Here is a 16,204-nt window from a genome sequence, read left to right on the forward strand (position 1 = left end):
CTGGGATTTGTCTATCATAAATTTTCTTTAGAGACTATTTTCACCTCAAATGATTGCATTTAATGTCCATTTACATTAATAAAAGTTATGTACATGCAGCAACAAGAAAAGAGATCCTTTTGTTTTTGTGAAACAAACTATAACTAGAGGAATATAAAGATTATTTTTTCTATGCTGTTATAATCAGAGTTGCTAAATAATCAGCAAAAGACCAGGGAGAATCTCTGAATCTTTTATTCTAGGAAAGCTCCCTTCACCATTTTCTTCTTGTGACGCAGAGAGTTGTAAAGTGGATTATTTTCCTGTCTTTCTCTCTTATGTCTCTAGAACCTATGATATGGTGATATTTTTTCTGGGCCTCACAACCATTCTTCTCCTTTATCGTTTATTTCTCATTTCAGAGATTTCCTACAGGATTTTGATAGAAGCAAATTACTAGTAAATTCAATTTTTCAGACATTTAAAAAAAATAAAAATAAACAAAACAACCCAGCAAGTATGAAATTATGCTTTTAGGAGCTTAGAAATCGCAAAGTGAGGAATGCAGATAGCGTACATTACATTTGTTTCCTGTTTTGCAGGCAGCCAAGGTAGAATCATCGGTCATAGGAAGGTCAATAACACAACATTCATTATTTGGAGAAGTAAGGCAGGGCCATCTGTCAACTTCACCCTTTAATAATATTTTCAAAAATAGATACACTGTGAAAAAAAGTAAACTTTCTTATTTAGATAATTTGAAACAGCCTAACATTAATTATGTATTCATCCTGAATGGAATGTTGAATGTTACTTGGGTTGCCAGCTATGAGGTACAAAAATCCCAGGACATCCAGAATGATCCTGAGCCCACAAAATTTGGTAGTTGACAGTGTATACTGAGCACCTTTACAGATTTCCCAGGACAGCTACCTCAAAAAAGAGATGATCCTGAGAAAAGCTGGACAGGTGGTGAAAGTTATTGTGCCAGGACACTTATCTCACACCTAAGGTTACATCTGATCTTCAAACCCGGTAAAGATTGGCATAACAACACCTCTTGTATGTAGGACCTACTATGGTAGGCATGCTTAGAGCCAGGCACTCACAAAAGGGAACTCACCTGAGAGGACGAAAACCCCTATTCAAATCCCTTCCTTAATCAGGCAGAAGGGGAAATTGAACTGGGGTCTCCTGTATCCCAGGCAAGCTCCCTATCATTGGGCTAAAAGTCATAAGGCAGGCTGCCTCATCTTCCTCTGCTCCTTTTACCCACCAGACATTTTGTGTGATATTCGACATCCACTACAACCATTTGTGCAAGAAATGGCTTAGTCCTAAACTGCCAGACTCCAGGAGAGGTTCCTGGCTGTGGATTCTAAGTAGAGATTGGTGCCTCCCTCCAGTCTAGACTTACTCCTAACTTCCTGAGAGGGGCAGGGCTTAACATATACCCATCCCCTCAATATCTGCTCTTGGTCAGCCGAGGCAACTCCCTGCCTGGCTCCCACACCTAGTGTGGTATGTGGTTTTGCATTTTGTGTGTGTGTGTGTTTGTGTGTGTGTATCACATTTGGAGCACCTTAGAAGGAGCTGCACCTTAGAAGGGAGCATGGACACCTAATCCAGGTTTGTGGATTCCAGTGATTTTCTGGATATCTAAAAGTTAGACACTGCAATGTCTAAGTCCCATTTTGGATCTGAGCTTTAGGCTTTTAGGAGCCTAAAACCCAATGACCTTTAATACGACTTAAATGCCTAAGTGCCAAAGTCACTTTTCAAAATGCGGTGTAGGCTCCCTAGGCAGTTTTGAAAATTTAACTCTGGGTCTTTCCCAGCCTCCTTTCAGACCTATGACCGTCCAAAGATAGAGAAAAAAACAATGAATCTGCTGCTCAGCAGTTTCATGCCTTAGTCCTTCTGGCACACAGACACTCCATGTTTAAGGAATCCAGGATAAAATATGTTAGGATCTGTTGGTTTTTCTTTCTAATCCAAATAGTTACTATTTTCTGTGTGTGTGTGTGACATTAGCTAGAAATAACTCCTCTTATAGTCAGTATAATGTGCTCAAAATAGTCTAGCAGTATTTTTTTGTGATAGCCATTTCCTATTTTGGAAGGGAACATACAGAGAAAACTCAGTGCTTTGCATCCTAGCTGCCTGGTCAGGAGTCCAGTGGATGTATCAACTGGCACCTGGAAGCCGACACCAGGTCAGATTTCTCCCATTCTGGAGGCTGGTCCCTGCTTGCTGAGTCTGCCCTCACTGCACTAGATCACACAGCAATTCAAAAAGTACATTTGTGTGGAGGAAGAGTTAATCAGACACGCCCTGAGATATTCTGCTTCTCTCTCAGTGAGTCCCAAACTCAAAACTAAAACTAGTTCTGAGTCTGGCCATCCTCTCTCACTGAAGGTCTGAGCAAACTGCTTGTCCATATTACGCAATGCTGAAGCCTCCCTACTGGCTTCTATAGGAGTTTCTAGTCCATTCTATCCCCACCCCTGACACCAAGGATAATGGGAAATGGTGCTTGAGGACTCTGGTAGCCATTTTGGTTGTAATCCAAAGAGGAGGATCCCATAAAGGCTCAGTCCAGAGTACCAAGAGTTGGCAAACTGCAAGTGGGGGTTGCTTTGAGGACACTGTATTCATTCAGTTGGTCAGCCTATGAGTGTGGAATGAGCTAAATACATCCCTGGTGTAACACTTCTGACTTAGGAGTTATATCATTGATGAATTTGGCACATTATTTATTAACTATATTTTAATGCTCCTTTTCCCATATTTCTATAATGCATTGTCTAGTCTGAGTGTTTTTTTTTCTTGTTGAATCTTTCTGAGTCACTGAAAGAAAATAAATTCTACTCTTTATTACAGCTGTAAAAGGCATGTGACAGCACGGAGGTAGGCGAGGTCATACATTAGAACAGTGGTGGGCAACCTGTGGCCCTCGGGCCGCATGCGGTCCATCAGGGTTATCTGATTGCAGGACACGAGACATTTTGCTGATGCTGGCCGTCCACAAGCACAGCCTCCCACAGCTCCCAGTGGCTGCGGTTCGCCCTTACTGGGCAATGGGAGCTGCTGGGAGCGGCAGCCAGCATGGCCGCAGGTTGCCCACCACTGCATTAGAATAACAAGAAAACCGAAAAGCTCTTCAACTTTAGTAATATTGTCCACTAAAACTCGATCACAGTGCAGGGAAGCTATTTCACCAAGCTCTTCACAGTCTGCTTGTCAGGGATTTTACAGAAGATAGGTTAGGTCCAGGATGACTTGGCTTTTAATAGGAAAGTGGAAATGGTGAAATATCTGATATTGCTGTGCTACATGAAAGGATAGGAGAGCTAGAAAATGCGATTAAAAAGAAAAAGCACAGAGGGTGGTCTAAGAAAAAACACAGATAAGTCAGAGGTCACAATAAGCCAGCAAGCCAAGTGGAAACAATTATAATTGAAGAACTCTCAGTAGAGTAATATATATAAAACACACAACATAGGTTAAAAGAACATTATTAAGGTTGCAAAATCAAACAATCAAAAGTTAGGAAATGCCAGAATTAAGGTTGCCTGTGCAACCTTAATTCAGACCCCTTGTACCCCTTGTACATATCCAGTCTTTAGTTACATGATTACTTAATATTTTTCCACAGTATCCCTGCTTCATTCAATGCATAGGACGGAAGGTGCTAAGTTAATGAGCAGCTATTAGATATTTTATTTTTCTCCCCAATGTACATTGCTTTATTTACTGCGCACTATTCTAACCCTGACATGAAGACAGATGTATTAATTTTGTAAAAGCTTTTCTGTGGTGCTTATCACCATTATATCTGAATGCTTCACACAATTTAATGAAGCAGCCCCTTTGTGAGGGAGCACAGAGAGATTGTTGTCAAAACTCTCCACCTATTTAGGGTGAGATACTTGATCCCTTCTGTTCCATCCCTTCCAACCTGTCTCAGTCCCAGTAGTGTCTCTTCCACATCCCTCACTGCTCATCCCAGACTAATCCTCCTCACCTAGCCATTCCTAGTCTCTACTCCTCAGGCTTTTCATCCCAATCCTAGTCTCCTTGCCCAGCAAATCTCAGTCTCACTCCTCTGAATTCCCCGCGCCAGTCTCCACACTGTATTCTCAGTCCCAGTTTTCCTGCCCAGTCATTCCCAATTCCCCCACCTTACCCCCTAGCCCTCTGTCCCCAATCCTATTTGCCCAGTCAGTCCCAGTTTCATCCTCCTGACTCCTTATCTGACCTGCATTTCTGCTACTCTCTGCCCCCATTTGCTCTCAGTTCTAATCTCCCACCCTAGGCTCCTCATCCAGTACCAGCATCCCCCTACCCTGCAGCTCTTTGTCCCAGTCTCCTTGCTCAGCCAGTCCCAGTCTCCCAGCCACTCCAATTCCTAGTCCCAGTTCTCCCTTCCTTCTTCCCTTGCTGCCAGCTTTCAGACCTAGTGTCTACTGCCCCAAATCAGCTTGTCCCAGTTTATGTCCCCTGGTCTGGCTCTTCCTCTTCCATACTGCCCGTGCACATCAGGAACATCTTTGAGAGCACAGAAAACAGAGGCTCATTGCTTTCAGTTCAGATGCCCAGACACAGACCTGGCACAGCCTGTAGCTGCAGTCACCAGGGAAGTCCTGTTTCACCCTGTGCTGGAGCGTGCCCAATGTGGATGGAATTTTCAGGGAATTTAGCTGCTAAAATCTAAGTTCTTTCTGAGCATGTACCAACTGCAGTTTTTCAGAGATTTACAACTTGTCCAAATTTGGGTAGATTTTCACAGGGGTGGCAAAAGGCACATCCCTTACACAAGGGCCACTCTGCCAAATTTCAACTCCCAAAGCAAGGGAGTACTAGAGCTTTTAAAATTAAAAGATTCCCTGGAAATGTTTTAACAAGGGCAAAACAATATAATTGTCCTTATCCTTGTTCCTGGAAATGGGTGAACTATTTTGCCTGAAAATTTCCAGAACAGTTTGGTTTGAGGCTGACACCTGTCATGAAAAAAATCAGCCCAAACAGCTAAAGTTTGGTAATGTTATAAGCAAATGCAAACTGCATCTTAGAATGGGAATTGCTGGGCAACCTTAATAGTACATGGTGCTATAAGCCTCACCTAAAAATATGTGGGACAATTGATTACAATGAGCTGTAGAATTTAAAAGATAAAAGGGACTTGCAGGAGAAAATCAGTGCCAAATAGAATGTTTCTAAGCTTTCCAAATATACTCTGTGGTTACCTTCTGATCTACCTAAAAAGGAAAGTACTTAACCAATGTATACTCCTACCCAACTATGAACAAAGAAGACATGGGATCAGGTTCATCACTGTGTCTGTGTGGGCCACTAGATCACATGGCCAATTCATACCCTGCAGAAGGCAACTTTAAAATCCAGTCTGTGCTCCATGGAACCGTGCTGGTGCAGACACTGAATCAACACATCTCTTGCTCTATGCCAAACCTGCTTTGTGAGTGAAGGTGGGAATGGTCTGTCAACTTGCTCTGGTCTTCGTCTGTGCAGGGCACCCTTGCTGCAAGTGAATGTATTTTTACTACTGCAGTTCCTCACACAGGGGATGAATCTGGTCCACAGATGCTAATTCAAGGCCCAGTTATGCAAAATGATGAATACATGTTGGGTGGTGCTTAGCATCCTTTTCTCTGAGGATACTAAATGCCTGGCCTTCAAAGAAGCACCTAACAGAATCAGGTCTGAAATATTGGAAGTGGAAGTTACAGGAAGCACCAAGAAGTTATGGGATATCCAATGTTACAAATAATAAGAAACCACCAAAATTGTTACTTTCAATATCAGTTGACTTCTTAATGACGTTGTCACCATGTTTAAGACCCCAAAATTACGTGCTTAAAGGAAAACTTCGAGTCATTTTTAATATATTAGGGTCTTCTCAGAGATGTGCGACTTTCTTGGACACATAAGACCAGGAAGACAAATTATCTAGTTAGGCACCAAGCCAGTAAATTATGTGAAAGTTCAGCCCAGAGCGTACAGTTCAAAGAAAAATTATTTGCTTCATAGGATCAATGCAATTGCTCAGTAGTACAGATAAGCTGCTCCACCTTTTAAGCAAAGCTATTGACTTTCCTGATCTCTCCTTTTTCCTCTGGGCTGTGCAAGAAGTAACCCTAGGATGCTAGTAATGTGTTGTTATCCCAGCACTGGGGACAAAAGACAGTTCTACTCATGCCTATTAAATTAAAAATAAATCTGTACTCCGACTGCTGTGTAGGTCAAGGTTGGGGGCTTCATTGCTAGAGCATTTTCTGTTTCCTTCTCCATATAGATACATTTATATAATGGAATCCTGCAAGGATGCTGCACTAGAGTTACTTTTTTTTAAAAAAAGAACCTACTTTTCATGGGCAAAACAGGTTGGCAGCATCCCTTTAGAAATAAGCTGTGTGTGACACTTTCATTCTTATTTACTGCTGCATGTTTATAGTCTCTGTGAAGTTTAGAAAATGTACAGTAAATATTCTTAAAGTGGCACTCTCAGTTTATTTAAGTTGGCAGGGCATCCCCTGAAGTTTTTTTCTTATGCTGGAAGCTTGCTTAGAGCAGATAATGTACCATTGGGCATCAGAACAGTACTCTAAGGCCTTGTCTACACTACAAGACTATTTCGAATCAACTTAGTTCGAATTTGTGGATTCGACCTTATGAAGTCGAATTTGTGTATCCATACTAAATACACTAATTCGAATTTCTGAGTCCACATTCACGGGGCCAGCGTCGACTTTGGAAGCGGTGCACTATGGGAAGCTATCCCACAGTTCCCGCAGTCCCCGCTGCCCATTGGAATGCTGGGTAGAGCTCGCAATGCCTGCTGGGGGAAAAATGTGTCGAGGGTGGTTTTGGGTAACTGTCATCATTCAACCGTCACTCACAACCGCCCTCCCTCCCTGAAAGCGCCGGCGGGAAATCTGTTCACGCACTTTTCTGGTCGGTTACAGTGCGGACGCCACAGCACTGCGATCATGGAGCCCGCTGCGATCATTGCTGCACTTATGGCCGTTGTCAACTCCTCGCACCTTATCGTCCACCTCTTCCACGGTCAGCTGCTGAGAAATCGGGCGAGGAGGCTCCGGCAGCGTGGTGAGGAGAGTGGCGCAGACCTCTCAGAAAGCAGGGTACGCCGGGCAGTGGAGATCATGGTGGCAATGGGTCAAGTTCATGGTGTGGAACGGAGATTCTGGGCCCGGGAAACAAGCACGGACTGGTGGGACCGCATAGTGCTGCAGATCTGGGATGAAACAGAGTGGCTGCGAAACTTCAGGATGCGTAAGGGCACTTTCCTTGAACTCTGTGACTTGCTGGCCCCTGCCCTGAAGCGCCAGGACACCCGGATGCGAGCAGCCCTGAGTGTGCAGAAGCAAGTGGCCATAGCCCTCTGGAAACTTGCCACGCCAGACAGCTACCGGTCAGTAGCGAACCACTTTGGCGTGGGCAAATCTACCGTGGGGGTTGCTGTGATTCAAGTAGCCCACGCAATCATTGAGCAACTGCTCTCAAAGGTAGTGAACCTGGGAAACGTTCAGGTCATCATAGATGGCTTCGCCGCGATGGGATTCCCAAACTGTGGTGGGGCTATAGATGGGACTCACATCCCTATCCTGGCACCAGCCCACCAGGCCAGCGAGTACATTAACCGAAAGGGCTACTTTTCCATGGTGCTGCAAGGACTGGTGGACCATAGGGGACGTTTTACCAACATCAACGTCGGGTGGGCAGGCAAGGTTCTTGACGCGCGTGTGTTCAGGAGCTCTGGTCTCTTTAGACTCCTCCAGGCAGGTACTTTCTTCCCGGACCACAAAATAACGGTTGGGGATGTGCAGATGCCTACAGTGATCCTCGGGGACCCAGCCTACCCGCTAATGCCCTGGCTCATGAAGCCCTATACAGGCGCCCTGGACAGTGAGAAGGAACTCTTCAACTACCGGCTGAGCAAGTGCAGAATGGTGGTGGAGTGTGCTTTCGGACGTCTCAAGGGGAGATGGCGGACCTTACTGACTCGGTCGGACATCAGCGAAAAGAATATCCCCGTAGTTATTGCTGCTTGCTGTGTGAGAGCAAGGGCGAGGCCTTTTTGTCCGGATGGGATGTTGAGGCAAATCGCCTGGCTGCAGTTTACGCTCAGCCAGACACCTGTGCCGAGAGAATATCCCAGCGGGAAGCGCTGTGTATCCGGGAGGCTTTGAAAGCAAGTTTCCTCGGAGATCAGGGTAACATATGACTCTCCACTTGCTTTCAAGAGAAACTGACCCTGGGCCTGTGTCTGTTTGTGTCAATTTCGATCTGCGGCTACATGCTGCGTTCTCCAAGTTTCCCCCACTTCCAAAGCACGTTTTAAAGCAAAGTAATTGTTACACTCATTATTAATAAATCTTTGTTTTACTTTGCATTTCTGTTCTGGTGTTGAAACATGGACGCATACTGTGCTGGGCACGGTGTGCACTGACATACAGACTGCTTCCTCCATAGAGGACTGACATCCTCCTGCTCCTACATAGGTCTCTGGGGTGGGGGATGGCTGAAAGTGGTTCTGCATGAAAGGGAGGGTTTGCAGGAAGGGGCGAGTGGTGCCTTCTTTGCATAGGGGTTTGGATGACGGCAGTGGGCTGCGGGTTTGTGCGTAGGAAGGGGTGATGGGTGTGGGAGAAGGGTGAGTATCTGTCCGTGGATGAGGGCTCTTGTTGGGGCTCAGGGCAGCGGATAGGCTCGTTGATCCGTTGGAAGTGCATGGTAAGGGCAGCCTGCCTTTACATTAATGGCGTGGCAGGCGCTAGGACCCTGGACAAGCATACACATTACGGAATGACCAGGGGCAGCATACACAACACAGAATGACCCTGGTGCCTACTGACTGCAGTGTGTGTGTGCCCCGCAGTTGATCCTTTCCCCAAGTCTGTACCCTGGTACTGTAGGCTATACCGTGCAAGTATGAAACCCCTGTCCACCCCATACACCGAAAAATCCTCTGACAGGAAAGACATGACCGAAACAGTGATTAACAGCAAACATCTTTTATTAATCTAATAAACAGTGGGGGGATGAACCTTGGATTTGGGACTGGCTGAGCCTATAAGGGAAGCACTTCTACAAATTTCTAACGTGAGAAGTGCGGGGTACACGGTCGCTCTGTTCTGGTTCAGTGACAGTTCTCACGGCCCCTACCGCCCCTCCGTCTTGTACTTTTGGGTGAGGGGGGGCCAGGACTTCTTTGGTGGGGGAGGGCAATTGCAGAGACACTGCAGGGGGGCCCTGTCCTCCAGCCTGCGGTCCTGCAGGACATCAACAAGGTGATGAAGCGTGTCCGTTTGTTCCTTCATGAGACCAAGCAGTGTTTGGGTGGTCTGCTGGTCTTCCTGCCGCCACCTATCCTCACGTTCCATGAGTGTGCGATGCTGCTCACATAGGGTCTCCCTCCAGTGTTTCTGCTCTGCAGCCTCTGCTCGGGAGCAGGCCATCAGTTCAGCAAACATCTTGTCCCTAGTCTTCTTCTTTCGCTGTCTAATCATTGCCAGTCTCTGCGAGGGGGATGCCGGGGCAGTCCGGGAAAGAGCCGAAGCTGTGTGATGGGGAAAGTTAGTGATTTCCTTGAACAGATACATTTTTGCGAACAGTGAACACCGTCTAGTCAATTTCTATGAACAAGACCGTACCGGGCAACAAGTCTCACGTGGTCTCAAGAGAAGCACGACATTTTGGGCTACGCTCTGATTGGCTGCGGCATTGCACAGGAGAGCGGAGAAGTCGGGAGAGATAGCTGAATCCGTCTAGCAGACAGTCCTGGTAAGCCTTACAGTACATTATGCTTATCAGTTAACGGATAGCTGTGCCCTCCTGCTAAAGGCAATCTGGAAATCAGATACTATGACCCTTTTCCAGCCACTCCCGACACTGCAGGGGAAAGATCAATGTATGCTTTTCCTCTGTGGCCTACAGCACGTGGCTGCTAAGCGAGGGGCTTTGTTATGCAAAGTATAAGTAAACCATTAAGAACAGTAACTATTCGCTAATTGCCCTAATTAGATGCAGCACTTCATGAACGAGATTACCCTGAGGCGGGTCTCTCAAGTACAGAAAGACAGGATGTTAAGGGAAGCACTTCACCGACCGGGACCCTACGCGGCCATGCTGGTTGAGGCGATGGTTCCCCTGTATCTACGGATGTCGTGGCGTGGAAGAGTGTGCTTCACCGGAGGACCAAATAAGGCACCTCTTCCTAGAAACCTCCTGCGGAGGGTATTTGAGGAACTTTTTGACGCATTTGTGGAATTGTCCATGGAGGACTATTGTTCCATCCCAATCTGTGTGGACCTACTGTTCGTATAGTTTCCCGTTAAAAACTTTTAGATATAGTATTTAGATATAGAATTTCTATTTTTGTATACATGTTTTCGTACAAATAAATGTTTTCTTGTTTATACGACTTACCGCCTGATCCTTCCCCTGACTCTGAGTCCAGGTTCACGGCCGGGGAGGGTTGGTAGGGTATCTCTGTGAGGGTGAGGAAGAGATCCTGGCTGTCAGGGAAAGCGGCATTGTGTTCGCTGTCGCCTGCGCCTTCCTCCACGGACCCTTCGTTGTCTTCCCCATCGGCGAACATCGAATAGGAACTGTCCTGGTTCACTATGCCATCCACTGAGTCCACGGTCACTGGTGGGACAGTGGTGGCAGACCCACCGAGAATGGCATGCAGTGCCTCGTAGAAGCGGCATGTCTGGGGATGTGCTCCGGAGCGTCCGTTTGCCGCTCTGACTTTTTGATAGCCTTGCCTCAGGTCCTTGACTTTCACGTGGCACTGCATTGCATCCCGGCTGTATCCTTTCTGTGTCATGGCTTGGGAGACCTTCTCGAAGGTCTTTGCATTATGCTTGTTGGAGCGCAGCTCCGACAGCACAGACTCCTCGCCCCACACAGCGATCAGATCCTGGACTTCCCGGTCTGTCCATGCTGGGGATCTCTTTCTATTCTTCCATTGGGCTGACTCCTCTGCTGGAGAGCTCTGCATCGTTGCAGGTGCCGCAGAGCTCGCCCCGATGTCAAAGCAAGAAATGAGATTCTAACTGTCCAGACAGGAAAAGGAATTCAAATTTTCCTGGGTCATTTCCTGTGTGGCTGCTCAGAAAATCCAAGCTCGGACTGCTGTCCAGAGCGTCAACAGAGTGGTGCAGTGTGGGATAGCTCCCGGAGCTACTAAGTTCGATTTGCATCCACACCTAGCCTAATTCGAGCTAGCAAGTGCGAATTTAGCGTTACTCCACCTGTCGGGGTGGAGTACCAAATTCGAACTAAGGAGCCCCCTAGTTCGAATTAAATGGCTTCCTGGTGTGGACGGTTGAGCGATTAGTTCGAATTAACGCTGCTAAATTCGATTTAAGGTCCTAGTGTAGACCAGGCCTAAGCTAATATACTTTGTTTTCCCTGTTGCCAGAAATAATCCAGGTTTTGTCTTTTTTTTTTCTGTGGCTATTGGCATAAACTCTCTCTCCAGCAATTCTTTATGGAGATACAGTTGAACCCTGTTATGTCGCCGGCCTAGGGGTTTGCCAAAAATAGTCGAGATAACCAATGATCGAGATAAACCCCTATCCACCCCCCTCCACCCCTGAACTCCCCTGCCCTCTCTCCAACACCCCCTCCCTGCCCCCTTACCGCGGTGCCTGCACGTGGCTGGATCCGGGGAAGCGGGACAGGGAAGCGAGGCCGGGAGGCCGTGGACGGGGACCCGGAGCCAGGCAGCCAAAGAAGCGGGACCGGGTAAGCGGGGCCGGGCGGCAGGCGAAGCGGGACCGGGTAAGCGGGGCCGGGCGGCAGGCGAAGCGGGACCGGGTAAGCGGGGCCGGGCGGCAGGCGAAGCGGGGACCGGGTAAGCGGGGCCGGGCGGCAGGCGAAGCGGGGACCGGGTAAGCGGGGCCGGGCGGGGACCGGGTATGCGGGGCCGGGCGGGCGGCGAAGCGGGGACCGGCGAAGCGGGGCCGGGCGGCGAAGCGGGGACCGGGGAAGCGGGGCCGGGCGGGCGGGCGGGGTCCGGGGCTGCGGGGCCGGGCGGGCGGGCGGCGAAGCGGGGACCGGCGAAGCGGGGCCGGGCGGACGGGCGGGCGGCGAAGCGGGGACCGGCGAAGCGGGGCCGGGCGGACGGGCGGGCGGCGAAGCGGGGACCGGGGAAGCGGGGCCGGGCGGACCGGGTATTCGGGGCCGGGCGGGCGGGCAGCGAAGTGGGGACCGGCGAAGCGGAGCCGGGCGGACGGGTGGGCGGGCGGCGAAGCGGGGACCAGCGAAGCGGGGCCGGGCGGACGGGCGGGCGGGCGGCGAAGCGGGGACCAGCGAAGCGGGGCCGGGCGGACGGGCGGGCGGGCGGCGAAGCGGGAACCAGCGAAGCGCGGACGGGCGGACGGGCGGGCGGCGAAGCGGGGACCGGCGAAGCGCGGACGGGCGGGCGGGCGGCGAAGCGGGGACCGGGGAAGCGGGGCCGGGCGGGCGGGGGTTGGGGTTTTTTTTAATTGTGGTGCAGGAAACGCCTTAAAAATCTTTTCTACTGAACTTCTAAATGTTTAGATGTTTTATAAAATGCAATTCAAAACATATGTTAAACATAAATGTTGTCCACTGAAGCAATAGATTTTACTGAAATAAAGGCGTAAAAGTAAATTTAAGAGTGTTGGGCCCTTCCTTCATGGAGCAGGGAGAGCCACACAGACAAGGAATATCAAAGTATAAATACTATGGAAAACGTACATTTATTTCATTGGGCCTGGTTCTTGCCCCCATACCAGAGTTCTCCCTGCCATGAAGGAAGAAGGGAGCTCTGAAGGTTTGGTACAGGGTGATGGGGGTAGACCAAGGCAGGGCCAGTATTCTCTCTACAGTGTGTACGGAGTTTTCAAAAGAGATAATACAGCCAGGGTTATTGTATATATTAGTGTTCAGGCATACAAAACAAATTCAAAATGTATTATTATTTTTAATAAGCCATTTTCATGATTTTGGGGGTCAGACACATGATTTTTGAATGGTTGGTGTTGGCAATAATAATATATTTCTTAAAGACCAGCCTCAGGTATTATGGGGACATCTGCAGACCAGATGCATGACTCAGTGCAGCCACAGTAGAAGGGAGTTAGAGGATTGGGGTATATCCGTGTCAAGAACCTCCCTTGAATTGCCTGGGATCTGTGATTTTGACACATGGGCAGGCAAAGCATTCATCCCTGAAAGGATGATTTTTAGGGGAAATCCAGAAGGAGGTGACTTGGGCCATGGCTTGCACCACATATATTCTATCATCTAATAATTGCTGTACTATTCCTAAGCAGTTTATCTCCTATATGTTAATAATCTGTTTTAGAACCTCTTCTGTGCATTTATTATACATATTTTAAAATTAATGCTTGTATTCAAAGTTTTGTTAAATTACTGGTTTTGAACTTCAATTGAAAACATTTCATTATTAGAATGACCTGGCATTTCCAAGTATAATTTGAAGCATATTTCATTCATATTTACCTCCAGTCAGCTTGACAGTTGTATAATGTAGGCTTATCTTTAGGTAGCAATTAACCTAAGAGAAAACTAAAAGAAAGGAAGAACACATTAGGAAAGTCAAGTATAGTCAAACAGAATGTGTGTGGGGGAGCCTTTTCTGAAGGACTTTTGATGTTTTAACCTCTGATGAAAGGGGCACCAATTTTGTAGTGTACAGCTAATTTAAATGAGTTCTTTCAGAATGAACTTGAGATTTAATTTGTGACTGTAGACTCAACCCACAATATGACCCACTCTTTATGTTTTAGGAAAACATGAATATTTGTCATTATATTAAGGAGTGTTTTTCCCCTGTTAAAAATATAAATTATTCTGCAGCTTAATATAGACATAATCAAAACAGAGATAATGGATAAAATCCTGCTTTTACTAGCCATGTTGCAGGGAAAAGTGGAATGGTAACTGGGCAGCAGCAAAAGAGAGCTAAGGACAGCTGGAGGAGAATACGTGGTGGGATGCAACTTATTGTAAGTCTGAAGCCTTGCCTTGTATCTTCTGTACACTTAAGCATATACTGAGGGTTGATAGAGATGTTGTGGGTGTGGTGCATCAGCTGTAGTGCTAGCTTGATTTCAGTCCAGGTCTTCAAACAAACTCCACTGAAAGCAATGGAAAGAATCTCATTGACTTCAGTGGGCTTTGGATCAGACCTATAGTGCTTGAAGATTATCTTTCAGTCTTGTAAAGTTGCTCCATGGGGATGGTTGGATAGAGAGTGGCTCTTTCATTTTGCTAGAAAAACAGGAGAGGAGAGGGTAAAGTTTGGTCTAGTGACTCGATGGAGTTTCACCACGGATGAATTTGATCTAACATGTTTAAAATTGAATAGTAATTACATTATTGACTTGCTTGATATGGGCAGAATCACTGTTCCAGAGTTTTACAGCTGCAGAATCTTAGTCCTGAAAATCATAACCACATTATGGAGGTCACTTTTGAAAACCTGACATTTTTGACTGATGTAGTTTACAGATGATAATGTGTGGAAAGCTTCTTCTAGCCTAGAGCGAAAGGATGGTCCCGTGGTTAGAGTGCTGGTCTGGGACTCACAGTGACTTTGTGTGTGATCTTGGGGAGGTCACTTAATCTCTCTGTACATTAGTTCCCCATCTCTAAGATGGGAATAATGGTACTTCACTAGCTCAAAGGAGTGGGTGAGAATAAATACATTTAAGATTGTGAGATATATTAATGGGGAGGGAGGGATATTTAAGTAGATAGATTTATAGTTATTTATAATTTTAGGTACATAATTATAGATGATGGAACATTGTTATATTGTTAAATAACAAATCCTAAGTAATAATTGGAACTATCAGTTAAATATTAAATATCACGTAATAATTAAAATGCCAGGAATGGATTAAAATCCTAGAGGTAAGCATAAAATCTATCTTTTGTTCTTTTTAAATCCAACCTAGTATTTTATTTTGTTTTTAAATTTCTAACACTATCATTGCAATAATAATTTTGTAATTTTTCTTCTTCATTGAGTAGTTGTTAATATGTATTCCACTCACGGTGTTTGCAGAGATTGCTAGGGAGCACGCAAACACCATGAGTGGACTACATACAGGCAACACATCTCAAAGAATATCAGTTACTGTTAGGCAAGCAAGATCTTTTTACTTCCCCATTCCATGACTTCATGAACCTTGTTATTATATTAACCATTTGCACATGATTTCTGAATACAGAATTTGGAAAGCCCCTTTATTTGATCATGAGAAAATCAAAAGTCATAATGCATTCTTCACCATACACAATATCCTGATACAAAGAGGCAGACTCCACTAATGGGTGAGTGTACAGTACCAGAACTTCTTAAATTCATAGGAAATATATGCTGTGACTGATTTAGTAGCATATTATGCACTTGGATATGTGTGCTCAATTTCTATGGAGTTCAATGGGAGTTGCAAGGACCTTAGTAGAATTTTGCCAAGGTTGCTTCTATTTCTGTGACTTTGGTGCTTGAAAATCTGCATTTAAGTTTCTGGAGTCATAAAGTTATCCTGTATGAAACTGAAAAACAGATTAGTATTGAGGAGAATGGGCTAGATTCTTGGGCTTTATTGAAGTCTAGGGGTGAAATCCTGTTTCCAGAGAAGTATGTAAGTATTTTACCATTGACTTCAATAGGGTCAGGATTTCACTGCAGATAAACCATCATGTAAATAGAGCAGATTTTGTCCCCCTAGATGTAATCTGACTGTTTCTATTCTATTCTATTCTTTACAGCTTCTTATGCAATCCTCATCACCACAATATTTGAGCACCTTTTTATTATAGTCTCTTTGGAGACATGCTCCCACCTATTCTTTCTGACATTTCTTCTGTACTTGATGGGTTGCTTTGCTCATTTCCTGAGATGTGCACCAAATTCTAGGATTATCTTGGATGGTAAAGTGTAAGATGAGTGAGTTAAAAGTGAGGTGAAGACAGGCCCCAAACTGTTAAAAACTAATTAGGAAAGAGTAGCAAGTGTTACTTCTTGACCCATGCAGTAGAAAAATCCTTTTTCCAAAGGATGTAACCCTGCCGTGGAGGTAATTGAATTTAAATAGTTTTGTTTAATTGGACGGCGTTGTGATATCACCTTCGTGACTTGAGTTAAATTTCTCTCAGTAAGAAGTAATTAAAA

At 46.0% G+C, this 16,204-nt stretch overlaps 1 protein-coding gene and 2 long non-coding RNA genes across 12 annotated transcripts in view; 1 reads left to right on the plus strand and 2 right to left on the minus strand.

The window, feature by feature from the left end:
- The window catches only part of CSMD1 (CUB and Sushi multiple domains 1), a 1,616,238-nt gene that overhangs the window by 407,994 nt on the left and 1,192,040 nt on the right, over positions 1 to 16,204 (plus strand). The window lies entirely within an intron of this gene.
- On the minus strand, positions 219 to 13,589 carry LOC120400473. Of its 2 annotated transcripts, none has more exons than XR_005595834.1 (3): positions 13,522 to 13,589; positions 557 to 673; positions 219 to 408 (listed from the first exon to the last, which is right to left on the minus strand). It is a non-coding gene; the product is annotated as an uncharacterized LOC120400473 (long non-coding RNA). The 2 variants fall into 2 exon arrangements; XR_005595833.1 differs by having other exon boundaries at positions 557 to 702; positions 13,522 to 13,553.
- The window catches only part of LOC120400472, a 28,333-nt gene continuing 26,097 nt past the window's right edge, over positions 13,969 to 16,204 (minus strand). Inside the window, exons 3-4 of the long non-coding RNA XR_005595831.1 lie at positions 14,397 to 14,462; positions 13,969 to 14,292 (exon numbers count right to left, since the gene is read on the minus strand). This is a non-coding gene — a long non-coding RNA (uncharacterized LOC120400472). The remainder of the gene's footprint in view (positions 14,293 to 14,396; positions 14,463 to 16,204) is intronic.

Source organism: Mauremys reevesii, linkage group 3 (assembly GCF_016161935.1).
Source record: "Mauremys reevesii isolate NIE-2019 linkage group 3, ASM1616193v1, whole genome shotgun sequence".
Lineage (NCBI taxonomy): Eukaryota > Metazoa > Chordata > Testudines > Geoemydidae > Mauremys > Mauremys reevesii.